Raw genomic sequence first — 13,734 nt, forward strand, 5'->3', positions numbered from 1 at the left:
TTTATTTCTGCTGTCATGAGGGGTGCCACAATTTTTTTATAAACTGAAAATACCTTATTTACATAAGTATTCAGACCCTTTGCTATGAGACTACAAATTGAGCTGAGGTGCATCCTATTTCCATTGATCATCCTTGAGCTGTTCCTACAACTTGATTGGAGTCCACCTGTGGTAAATTCAGTTGATTGGACCTGACACACATGTATCTATATAAGGTCCCACAGTTGACAGTGCATGTCAGAGCAAAAACCAAGCCATGAAGTCGAAGGAATTGTCCGTAGAGCTCCGAGACAGGATTCTGTCGAGGCACAGATATGGGAAGGGTACCAAAAAATGTCTGCAGCATTGAAGGTCGCCAAGAACACAGTGGCCTCCATCATTCTTAAATGGAAGAAGTTTAGAACCACCAAGACTCTTCCTAGAGCTGGCCGCCTGGCCAAACTAAGCAATCGGGGGAGAAGGGCCTTGGTCAGGGAGGTTACCAAGATCCCGATGGTCACTCTGACAGAGCTCTGTGGAGATAGGAGAACTTCCCCAAAAGACAACCATCTCTGCAGCAGGAATGGCTTCAGTACAAGTCTCTGGATATCCTTGATGTCCAGTCAGAGCCCGGACCTGAACCCAATCAAAAATCTCTGGAGAGACCTAAAAATAGCTGTGCAGCAACGCTCCCATTCCAATCTGACATAGCTTGAGAGGATCTGCAGAGAAGAATGGGAGAAACTCCCCAAATACAGGTGTGCCAAGCTTGTAGCGTCATACCCAAGACTTGAGGCTGTAGCCGCTACTGAAGGTGCTTCAACAATGTACTGAGTACTTTGTAGGGTCTTTATAGTTATGTAAATGTGATATAATTTTATATATATATATATATAAATTAGCAAACATTTTTAAAAACCTGTTTTTGCTTTGTCATTATGGAGTGTTGTGTGTAGATTGATGGAAAAACAAACTATTTAATACATTTTCAAATAATATAACAAAATGTGGAAAAGGTCAAGGAGTCTGAATACCTCCCGAATGCACTGTATGTATGGATGTGGGTACACAGACCCTCGAGCAACTGTGGCCCCTCATGATGAGTTAGGATTATTTGTGGCCCCCACCCCCATCAAAGTTGCCCATCCCTGCTCTAAACAACACTATATAGTTATCTTCAAACCAAAGCGATTGGAAGAGAAATGCAACAATCACGTCCTGCAAAATCTACCAAGACAATACAACACATCCACTATGAGTCCACACACCATGATCCAGAAGACTATCCCCCCTCACTCTCTACTCTCTCCTATAATATACTATCTATCTCATGATATTGTATCCTGTCTCATACGATGAAGGAGTAGGAGGAAAGCATGGAGGTCAAAAACATAGTTCAGTTATTTCATATGTGTCTCTTTCCCTTGTCCACCGCACCGAAACGATAGGGGGGAGGCGAGAGCAGGGGGAGGCGAGCTGCTCAGTCTTCGATGGAGAGAGACCCACACACAGAGTGCGTGTTTGCGTCGTAACAATAGCAGATCTTATCAGGGCATATAGATCTTGATAAATTAGCAGAGATGGGTATTTTGACAATTTGTAGTATTGTGACATTGAACGAAGCTCAGGGCAGGATAAGTATAACCAATGTGTTCCCTTTGTCACAGTATTACGAGACAAACAGCATAGATTTCATGCTGGAAGTGTGTTTAGGAGCAATCAGGACATATGACTATAGTTCAATATTATATAACCTTTAGTCATCGCTCTACAGTGACAAGTTGTGATTAACATTATCATGTTAGATATATAATTACTCATCACCTCAATTTTAATTATCAACACAAACAAAGTCTGCTGTTTTCCCCTACATGTACATTTCTGCATATTTCAAACACACATCACCAAGCTACCTTGTATTGGTCTGGAAAAGACAACCCCCAGAGTTCAATTCATTAGAAAAGAGAACTCCTCCAAAACCTCTGGCTTGGACACTCTCACTCTACTTGATATATTTGGAATATATTGAGGAACTAAAAAGGAAATGTCCAGAGAACTGAAAACAAGATTGATGCAGTTCATTAATAGGTTCTACTGGACTCATTCAAGGTTGTTTAGAGTTAAGCGGAGGGATATTCCAGAGTCTTGGAGATGCAGGGAGAGTGATGGCACTCTGGTTCACCTTTCATGGTTGTGCTTAAAAGTGCAAGACTTCCGGGCAGCCGGTCATGAAAACATAACATTTATTATTAGTGACGATAATTCAATTTTCTCCCAGACAGTATAATCTGGGTGAGTCCTGACCTTTGTACGATGCTCCTGTGTGGCTCAGTCAGTAAAATATGGTGCTTGCAACACAAAGGGTTGTGTGTTTGAGACCTGCTGGGGCTACCCATACATCTGGATGTACAAATAACTATGTTGCTTTGGATAAAAGTGTCTATGAAATGGCCAGTATAGTATGATCTCCCTGCTTCTGATGCAAACTGGGTGTGGAAAATGTGTGGTTCTCCCTACTAGGTACTGTACCAGCGTATGAGAAACTTTCTTTCTCATTTATCAACGAAGTGGAGAAATAGTATTTGAAATGGGGTAAATATCTAGTGGTTCATGAGACCTCAGTGAAAATGGAGTGTTACATTTAAGCCGTAACGTTAAACCTAACCCTCTTCCTGTGTTCTAGAATCTTGGTTGATGTATTTATCCTATTCCCTCTGCCAGTGTAATTTGATTAGCCAGTGATTTTATTTGAGTGTTTTTTTTCCCTTTTCTTTTACAGGTAGTGAGTTAATTGGTATTTGTTGGGTCCTATTACTTTGTATTTGTTGTATTCTGTTGTTTCTATATAAAAAGCTGAAAATGTCAAGAAAATATTGGTCATAAAAACAAGATAACTCAAGCTTACAACCGCCCATGTTGATGTTGGACGTTGTGGTTGAAAGATGCCCAACCAGTGTTCGTGCCTTATCCTGCAGGGCAGATAAAAGATGTGGTCCACTGTCAGGTACATTACACATCCACACCTCTCCCGTTATCAACTCCTATGGCTGCTTACTGATACACTGTAATCTGACACATCTCATTTAAACAAGCACAGTTAAACTTTTCACTTGCCCCTACTGACACACACACACACACACACACGATGGCCCAATAAAACTTCACACCTCGCCCCTAATCTCCCCTAACCCAGATGATACTCTGACGTCATAGAGTTCTGGAACACTGCAGGGGACAACAGACACACACACACTCCACTCACACCATGCGCAGTTAAACTAACTAACGATCATAGCGCTCTCTATTAAGATGTGATTGATGAACATCAACACGAATGTGTTAAATGAGTTTTGGACATGGCCCCTCACACACACAACACAAACAAAAACTATATGTTATTTAAGATTTAAGTTGTGTTAGTGAGTGACAATCGGGGCTTGATATCTATTAATTAACTAAATGGAGTGCAAAAACAGGAAGACGTTACTTAAAAGATGTCCCTTACACAGGGGGATGGGCTGAACGTGTGTCCGTGTGCATGTGTCCATGTGTGTATAGGCCTTCCAGCTCTGATGGACAGGTCTAGTAATTGATCATAAGCAATCTGGCGCAAACACCCTCATGTCCCTGTGGCTCTGGATGACTCCTTCTAGGTTACTGTAGGACACTGTAGGAGAGGCTCACATTATTACAACATTGTGAAATACACGTATGGTAGTCGCTCTGCAGGTGTGTTGAAGAAAATAGTTCAAACGACAATAAACTCCCTCCCACACACTGTCCACACACAGTATCACTTATTTACTGTGCTGATGTTTCTGCCTTTCCACCTTCGTCAGAACATTAGCACCAACAAAAAGTGATGTTTTGTGAACTCCTATGTTTCTAGTCATTTTTTAAATGAGAGCATGACACAGAGAACAAAAGAACACGAGGTTCAGAACAAGGTGGGTAACTGAGGATAAATGTGATGGAAATCCAATACATCTACAGTACATAGTTGGGTTCTATATTAACCTAGTAAAAGTCACGGACGATTAGTAAAGCGTAAACCAAGTTTATTCACCCATTGGGTCATACAGCTGCATACTGGTATTTAACCCTTTAAGATTAGTTCTTTCTCACTTCATCTAACCTGACCTCTGCCCCAAATTGCTCACTCCTCCCCAACTTCTCGTCCAATTGGATCTCTGATGTCTTACAATGGAGCGGCAGGGTAGCCTAGTGGTTAGACAATGGAGTAGTAACCAAAAGGTTGCAAGTTCAAACCCCCGAGCTGACAAGGTACAAATCTGTCATTCTGCCCCTGAACAGGCAGTTAACCCACTGTTCCTAGGCTGTCATTGAAAATAAGAATTTGTTCTTAACTGACTTGCCTAGTTAAATAAAGAATAAATAACATATCCTGGTAAAATGTAAACATTCTACATCCCCCTCTCTCCTTTGGTGACATGAATAAGGATATTTCATATTTTCAAGTTTAAAAGTCAGAATCCAACAGCATACAGTGCCGTCGGAAAGTATTCAGACTCCACATGTTGTTAGGTTACAGCCTTATTCTAAAATTGATTAAATATTTTTCTCTTCTTCATCACTCTACACACAATACCCATAATGACAAAGCAAAAACAGTTGTCGAAATGTTTGTTAATTTATTAAAAATTTAAAAAACGAAATATTACATTTACATACAGTTGAAGTCGGAAGTTTACATACACCTTAACCAAATACATTTAAACTCAGTTTTTAATCCTAGTAAAAAGTCCCTGTCTTAGGTCAGTTAGGCTCAGCACTTTATTTTAAGAATGTGAAATGTCAGAGATAATTATTCATTTCAGCTTTTATTTCTTTCATCACATTCCCAGTGGGTCAGAAGTTCACATTCACTCAATTAGTATTTGGTTGCATCGCTTTGAAATTGTTTAACTTGGGTCAAGCATTTCATGTAGCCTTCCACAAGCTTCCCACAATAAGTTGGGTGAATTTTGGCCCATTCCTCCTGACAGAGCTGGTGTAACTGAGTCAGGTTTGTAGGCCTCCTTGCTCGCACACGCTTTTTCAGTTCTGCCCACAAATTTTCAATGTGATTAAGGTCAGGGCTTTGTGATGGCCTCTCCAATACCTTGACTTTGTTGTCCTTAAGCCATTTTGCTACAACTTTGGAAGTATGCTTGGGGTCATTGTCCATTTGGAAGACCCATTTTCAACCAAGCTTTAACTTCCTGAATGATGTCTTTAAATGTTGCTTCAATATTTCCACATAATTTTACTACCTCATGATGCCATCTATTTTGTGAAGCGCACTAGTCCCTCCTGCAGCAAACCACTTCCACAACATGATGCTGCCACCCCCGTGCTTCACGGTTGGGATGGTGTTCTTCGGCTTGCAAGCATCCCCCATTATCCTCCAAACATAACGATGGTCATTATGGTGAAACAGTTCTATTTTTGTTTCATCAGATCAGATATGACTCATTTTACTGTGGATATAGATACTTTTGTACCCGTTTCCTCCAGCATCTTCACAGGGTCCTTTGCTGTTGTTCTGGGATTGATTTGCACTTTTCACACCAAAGTACGTTCATCTCTAGGAGACAGAACGAGCCTCCTTCCTGAGTGGTATGACGGCTGCGTTTATACTTGCGTACTATAGTTTGTACAGATGAACGTGGTACATTCAGGTGTTTGGAAATTTCTCCCAAGAATGAACCAGACTTGTGGAGGGCTACAATTTGTTTTCTGAGGTCTTGGCTGATTTATTTTGATTTTCCCATGATGTCAAGCAAGGAGGCACTGAGTTTGAAGGTAGGCCTTGAAATACATCCACAAGTATACCTCCAATTGACTCAAATGATGTCAATTAGCCTATCAGAAGCTTCTAAAGCCATGACATAATTTTCTGGAATTATCCAAGCTGTTTAAAGGCACAGTCAACGTAGTGTATGTAAACCACTGACCCACTGAAATTGTGATACAGTGAATTATAAGTGAAATAATCTGCCTGTAAACAATTGTTGGAAAAATTACTTGTGTCATGCACAAAGTAGATGTCCTAACCGACTTGCCAAAACTATAGTTTGTTAACAAGAAATTGGTGGAGTGGTTGATAAACAAGTTTTAATGACTCCAACCTAAGTGCATGTAAACTTCTGACTTCAACAGTAAGTATTCAGTACTCAAGTCTTCTTGGGTATGACGCTACAAGCTTGGAACACCTGTATTTGGGGAATTTCTCCCATTCTTATCTGCAGATCTTCTCAAGCTCTGTCAGGTTGGATGGGGAGCATTGCTGCTCAGTTATTTGCATGTCTCTCCAGCAATATTTGATTAGGTTTAAGTACGGGCTCTGGCTGGGCCACTCAAGGACATTCAGAGAATTGTCCCGAAGCCACTCCTGCGCTGTCTTGGTTGTGTGGTTAGGGTCATTGTCCTGTTGGAAGGTGAACCTTCGCACCGGTCTGAGGTCCTGAGAGCTCTGGAGCAGCTTTTCATCAAGGATCTCTCTGTACTTTGGTCCGTTCATCTTTGCCTCGATCCTGACTAGTCTCCCAGTCCCTGCCGCTGAAAAACATCCCCACAGCATAATTCTGCCACCAACATGCTTCACCGTAGGGATGGTGCCAGGTTTCTTCCATATGTGACACTTGGCATTCAGGCCAAAGAGTTCAATCTTGGTTCCATCAGACCAGAGAAACTTGTTTCTCATGAGGAGTGGCTTCCGCCTGGCCACTCTACCATAACGGCCTGATTGGTGGAGTGCTGCAGAGATGGTTGTCCTTTCGGAAGTTTCTCCCATCTCCGCAAAGGAACTCTAGAGCTCTGTTAGAGTGACCATTGGGTTCTTGGTCACCTCCCAGACCAAGGCCCTTCTCCCGCAATTGCTCAGTTTAGCCGGGTGGTCAGCTCTAGGAAGAGTCTTGGTGGATCCAAACTTCTTCCATTTAAGAATCATCGATGCCACTGTGTTCTCGACGACCTACAGTGCTGCAGAAATGTTTTGGTACCCTTCCCCAGATCTGTGCCTTGACACAATCCTGTCTCTGGCCTCTACAGACAATTCCTTCGACCTCATGGCTTGGTTTTTGTACTGACATGCATTGTCAACTGTGAGACCTTATATAGACACATGGGGGCCTTTCCAAATCATGTCCAATCAATTGAATTTACCACAGGTGGACTGAGCTCAGTTTTGAGTCTTATAGCAAAGGGTCTTGAACACTTATGTAAAAAAGGTATTTCTGGGCCTCCCGAGTGGCACAGTGGTCTAAGGCACTGCATCGCAGTGCTAGCTGTGCCACTAGATAAACTGGTTTGAGTCCAGGCTCTGTTGCAGCCGGCTGTGACCAGGCAGTGTACAACTGGCCCAGCGTCGTCCGGGTTAGGTGAGGGCTTGGTCAGCCAGGATGGCCTTGTCCCATTGCGCTCTAGCTACTCCTGTGGCGGGCCAAGCACATGCATGCTGACACAGTCGCCAGGTGTACGGTGTTTCCTCCGACACATTGATGTGGCTTCCGGGTTAAGCGGGGATTGTATTAAGAGGAAGAAGCAGTGCGGCTTGGCTTGGTCGAGTTTCAGAGGACGCAGGGCTCTCGACCTTCGCCTCTCCCAAATCCGTACGGGAGTTGCAGTGATAGGACTGTAAGACTGTAACTACCAATTGGGGAGAAAAATGGGTAATTTAAAAAATATATAATAAAAAATGAAAGATATCTGTTTTTAATACATTTGTAAAAATGTCAAAACCTGTTTTTGCTTTGTCATTATGGGGTAATGTGTGTAGATTGCTGAGGATTTTTTTTTTTTTTAATCCATTTTAGAATAAAGCTGTAACGTAACAAAATGTGGAAAAAGTCAAGGGGTCTGAATAATTTCCAAAGGCACTGTATATCTTTTAGTGCATTATTTCAATTACAGCATATCGGATGACTGTCATTCATATTCCATTCATCGAGCTCAATGTAACGTCGATAGGTTTAGGCTACTAAATTATACAAACATTTTCCCTATACCAATCATGAGGTTCCTACAACCTAGCCAATGAATGAGAGTTTACAACATGGTGCACAGATCAAGAGAAATTTGAGTAATCAAGGTGACAGATATTGACACATTCAATACCACCTTGCACTCTCTTGCCTGCATCTAGCTGATCTAGGGTGTAATCATTAGTCCACCATCAGGAAAACAACCTCACACTCAACATAAATAAAACAAAGGAGATGATCGTGGACTTCAGGAAACAGCAGAGGGAGCAGCCCCCTATCCACATCGACGGGACACTAGTGGAAAAGGTGGACATTTTTAAGTTCCTCTGAGTACACATCACGGACAAACTGAAATGGTCCACCCACTCAAACAGCGTGGTGAAGAAGGCGCAACAGTGCCTCTTCAACCTCAGGAGGCTGAAGAAATTTGGCTTGTCACCGAAAACACTCACAAACTTTTACAGATGCACAATCGAGAGCATCCTGTCGGGCTGTATCACCACCCGGTACGGCAACTGCTCCGCCCACAACCGTAAGGCTCTCCAGAGGGTAGTGCGGTCTGCACAACGCATCACTGGGGGCAAACTACCTGCCCTCCAAGACACCTACACCACCCGATGTCACAGGAAGGCCAAAAAGATCATCAAGGACAACAACCACCCGAGCCACTGCCTGTTCACCCCGCTATCATCCAGAAGGCGAGATCAGTACAGGTGCATCAAAGCCGGGACCGAGAGACTGAAAAACAGCTTCTATCTCAAGGCCATCAGACTGTTAAACAGCCATCACTAACATTGAGTGGCTGCTGCCAACATACTGACTCAAATCTCTAGCCACTTTAATAATTAAAAAATGGATGTAATAAATATATCACTAGTCACTTTAAACAATGCAACTTTATATAATGTTTACATACCCTACATTACTCATCTCATATGTATATACTGTACTCTATACCATGTACTGCATCTTGCCTATGGCGTTCGGCCATCACTCATCCATATATTTACATGTACATATTCTTATTCATTCCTTTACACTTGTGTGTAAGGTAGTTGTTATGACATTGTTAGATTACTTGTTAGATATAACTGCAATGGTCGGAACTAGAAGCACAAGCATTTCGCCACACTCGCATTAACATCTGCTAACCATGTGTATGCCACCAATAAAATTTGATTTGAGTTGCAAACGAGAGTTTCTATTGGACAAATTATGGTATGTTTATCCCCGTTTTGTTCCGTGTGCATCCGTTTAAGAAATGTTTTTCAACAGAATCGACGGAATGAGTACTCTTCTGATCACATACAAACACAGTTCTCTTTCATAGCAACATACAAACAGCATGATCCCTTTGATCATTGTATAATTCCTTCTCGCGTCTACGAGCTCTCCTCCTTTCACCTTAACCCTTCGCTTATGGACTTCAGTGCACAGCATATCAGCTGTCTGTGACCAGGCGAACAAAAATACTTTCCAAGCCAAACTTTCATATCATAAACGCTAACCTCTACAGACAACCTACATTTTTGTAACCATATAAACGTCATAATCAACATAGCTACGAGAACTAACGCGTTAGTAAACCTGCTACAATCATGCAGTACAGTCAGCAGCAAGCAGTTTAGTAGTTACATCGATGGGCCTGGGTGGCAATAAATTAATGAAACCAAAAGCTTACCTTGACTTGGATGAGTTCCAGTGTTGGATAGCCATAGCCAGCTAGCAAACATAGCATAGGGGGTACCGGTACAGTCAATGTGCAGGGGCACAGGTTAGTTGGGGTAATTGAGGTAATATGTACATGTAGGTAGAGTTAAAGTGACTATGCATGACGCCTGGTATTAAAAACCAATCCCATTCATTATGTTGATATTCATTATACAGCTGACAGCTTACAGCTTATTCAGAGAAGCTGACACCTTACCAAGATGAACTGCCTCAGGCGTTTGGACTCTGGAGAGCATAGTGCTAGACAGGAACACAAGTCTCACATGTCCCAATTGGGTCACACACACACTAAACACACACCTCCCACAGCCCAGTGTCAATAAAGACGACAGCCGTGTGTCAAAGTCTCCTGACAGACAGAGCAGATTGATTTGACTCCGGCTCAGTGCCCTTCATCAGAATACAGCCCATGCCCACTGGATGCCCCACCCAGGGCGGTTGGTAACATGGCTTCCCATCAGGGAGCTGCTGTCACCAGTGTGTGTGTGTGTGTGTGTGTGTGTGTGTGTGTGTGTGTGTGTGTGTGTGTGTGTGTGTGTGTGTGTGTGTGTGTGTGTGTGTGTGTGTGTGTGTGTGTGTGTGTGTGTGTGTGTGTGTGTGTGTGTGTACAGTGCATTCGGAAAGTATTCAGACCACTTGACTTGTTCCACATTTTGTTATGTTACAGCCTTATTCTACAATGGATTCAATAGTTTTTTTCTCTCTTATCAATCTACACACAATACCCCATAATGACAAAGCAAAAACAGGGTTTTAGAAATTTGTGCAAATGTATTCAAAATAAAAAACTGAAATATATTTACATTAGTATTCAGACCATTTGATCAGTACTTTGTTGAAGCACCTTTGGTAGAGATTACAGCCACGAGTCTTCTTTGGTATGATCCTACAAGCTGTATTTGGGAGAGCATACAGGTCACAGTGGTGGGTAGTGTATGGGGCTTTGGTGACAAAACAGATGGCACAGTGATAGACTACATCCAGTTTGCTGAGTAGAGTGTTGGGGGCTATTTTGTAAATGGCATCGCCGAAGTCAAGGATCGGTAGGATAGTCAGTTTTACGTGGGTATGTTTGGCAGCATGAGTGAAGGAGGGGGCTTTGTTGTGAAATAGGAATTCTAGATTTAATTTTGCATTGGAGATGCTTAATGTGAGTCTAGACGGAGAGTTTACAGTCTAACCAGACACCTAGGTATTTGTAGTTGTCCACATATTCTAGGTCAGAACCGTCCAGAGTAGTGATATTACTCGGGCAGGAGGGTGCGGGCAGCAATCGGTTGAAGAGCATTTAAAAGCATTTAAAAGCAGTTGGAGGACACGGAAGGAGTGTTGCATGGCGGTGGAGCTCGTTTGGAGGTTTGTTAGCAGTGTCCAAGGAAGGGACAGATGTATAAAAAATGGTGAGGTCTGTGTAGAGGTGGATCAGCAGCAAGAGCGACATCATTGATATATACAGTGGGGCAAAAAAGTATTTAGTCAGCCACCAATTGTGCAAGTTCTCCCACTTAAAAAGATGAGAGAGGCCTGTAATTTTCATCATAGGTACAACTATGACAGACAAAATTAGAATAAAAAAATCCAGAAAATTAGATTGTAGGATTGTTAATGAATTTATTTGCAAATTATGGTGCAAAATAAGTATTTGGTCAATAACAAAAGTTTATCTCAATACTTTGTTATATACCCTTTGGTGGCAATGACAGAGGTCAAACGTTTTCTGTAAGTCTTCACAAGGTTTTCACACACTGTTGCTGGTATTTTGGCCCATTCCTCTATGCAGAGCTCCTCTAGAGCAGTGATGTTTTGGGGCTGTTGCTGGGCAACACGGACTTTCAACTCTCTCCAAAGATTTTCTATGGGGTTGAGATCTGAAGACTGGCTAGGCCACTCCAGGACCTTGAAATGCTTCTTACGAAGCCACTTCTTCGTTGCCCAGGCGGTGTGTTTGGGATCATTGTCATGCTGAAAGACCCAGCCACGTTTCATCTTCAATGCCCTTGCTGATGGAAGGAGGTTTTCACTCAAAATCTCACGATACATGGCCCCATTCATTCTTTCCTTTACACGGATCAGTCGTCCTGGTCCCTTTGCAGAAAAACAGCCCCAAAGCATGATGTTTCCACCCCCATGATGTTTCCATGCTTCACAGTAGGTATGGTGTTCTTTGGATGCAACTCAGCATTCTTTGTCCTCCAAACACGACGAGTTGAGTTTTTACCACAAAGTTCTATTTTGGTTTCATCTGACCATATGACATTCTCCCAATCTTCTTCTGGATCATCCAAATGCTCTCTAGCAAACTTCAGACGGGCCTGGACATGTACTGGCTTAAGCAGGGGGACACGTCTGGCACTGCAGGATTTGAGTCCCTGGCGGCGTAGTGTGTTACTGATGGTAGGCTTTGTTACTTTGGTCCCAGCTCTCTGCAGGTCATTCATTAGGTCCCCCTGTGTGGTTCTGGGATTTTTGCTGGCCGTTCTTATGATCATTTTGACCCCATGGGGTGAGATCTTGCGTTGAGCCCCAGATCGAGGGAGATTATCAGTGGTCTTGTATGTCTTCCATTTCCTAATAATTGCTCCCACAGTTGATTTCTTCAAACCAAGCTGCTTACCTATTGCAGATTCAGTCTTCCCAGCCTGCTGCAGGTCTACAATTTTATTTCTGGTGTCCTTTGACAGCTCTTTGGTGTTGGCCATAGTGGAGTTTGGAATGTGACTGTTTGAGGTTGTGGACAGGTGTCTTTTATACTGATAACAAGTTCAAACAGGTGCCATTAATACAGGTAACGAGTGGAGGATAGAGGAGCCTCTTATAGAAGAAGTTACAGGTCTGTGAGAGCCAGAAATCTTGCTTGTTTGTAGGTGACCAAATACTTATTTTCCACCATAATTTGCAAATAAATTCATAAAAAATCCTACAATGTGATTTTCTGGATTTTTTTTCCTCATTTGTCTTTCATATTTGAAATGTACCTATGATGAAAATTACAGGCCTCTCTCATCTTTTTAAGTGGGAGAACTTGCACAATTGGTGGCTGACTAAATACTTTTTTGCCACACTGTATATAGAGAAGAGAGTCAGCACTCGGAATTGAACCCTGTGGCATCCCCATAGAGACTGCCAGAGGTCCGGACAACAGGCCCTCCAATTTGACACACTGAACTCTATCTGAGAAGTAGTTGGTGAACCAGGCGAGGCAGTCATTTGAGAAGCCAAGGCTATTGAGTCTGCCGATAAGAATGTGGTGATTGACAGAGTCAAAAGCCTTGGCCACGTCGATGAAGACGGCTGCACAGTACAGTTTTTTATCGCTGGCGGTTATGATATCATTTAGGACCTTGAGCGTGGCTGAGGTGCACCCATGACCAGGTCGGAACCAGATTGCATAGTGGTGAAGGTAAGGTGGGATTCGAAATGGTCAGTGATCTGTTTGTTAACTTGGCTTCGAAGAGTTTAGAAAGGCAGGGCAGGATGGATATAGGTTTATAAAAGTTTGGGTCTAGAGTGTCTCCCCCTTTGCAGAGGGGGATGACCGCGACAGCTTTCCAATCTTTGGGAATCTCAGACGATACGAAAGAGAGGTTGAACAGGCTAGTAATAGGGGTTGCAACAATTACAGCAGATCATTTTAGAAAGAGAGGGTCCAGATTGTCTAGCTCAGCTGATTTGTAGGGGTCCAGATTTTGCTAAATTCATTTGTAGAATTTCCTCTGCAGCAGAGGTAACTCTGAGTCTCCCTTTCCTGTGTCGGTCCTCATGAGAGCCAGTTTCATTGATGGTTTTAGCGACTGCCCTTGAAGAAATTTTCAAAGTTCTTGAAATTTTCAAAATGTATTCACTTTCATGTCTTAAAGTAATGATGGACTGTTGTTTCGCTTTGCTTATTTGAGCTTGGTATTTGGTATTTTACCAAATAGGGCTGTCTTCTGTATATCACCCCTACCTTGTCACAACACAACTGATTGGCTCAAACACATTAAAAGGAAAGAAATTCCAGAAATGAACTTTTAACAAGGCACACCTGTTAAGTTAAATG

Source organism: Oncorhynchus tshawytscha, linkage group LG20 (genome assembly GCF_018296145.1).
Source record: "Oncorhynchus tshawytscha isolate Ot180627B linkage group LG20, Otsh_v2.0, whole genome shotgun sequence".
Taxonomy (NCBI): Eukaryota; Metazoa; Chordata; class Actinopteri; order Salmoniformes; family Salmonidae; genus Oncorhynchus; species Oncorhynchus tshawytscha.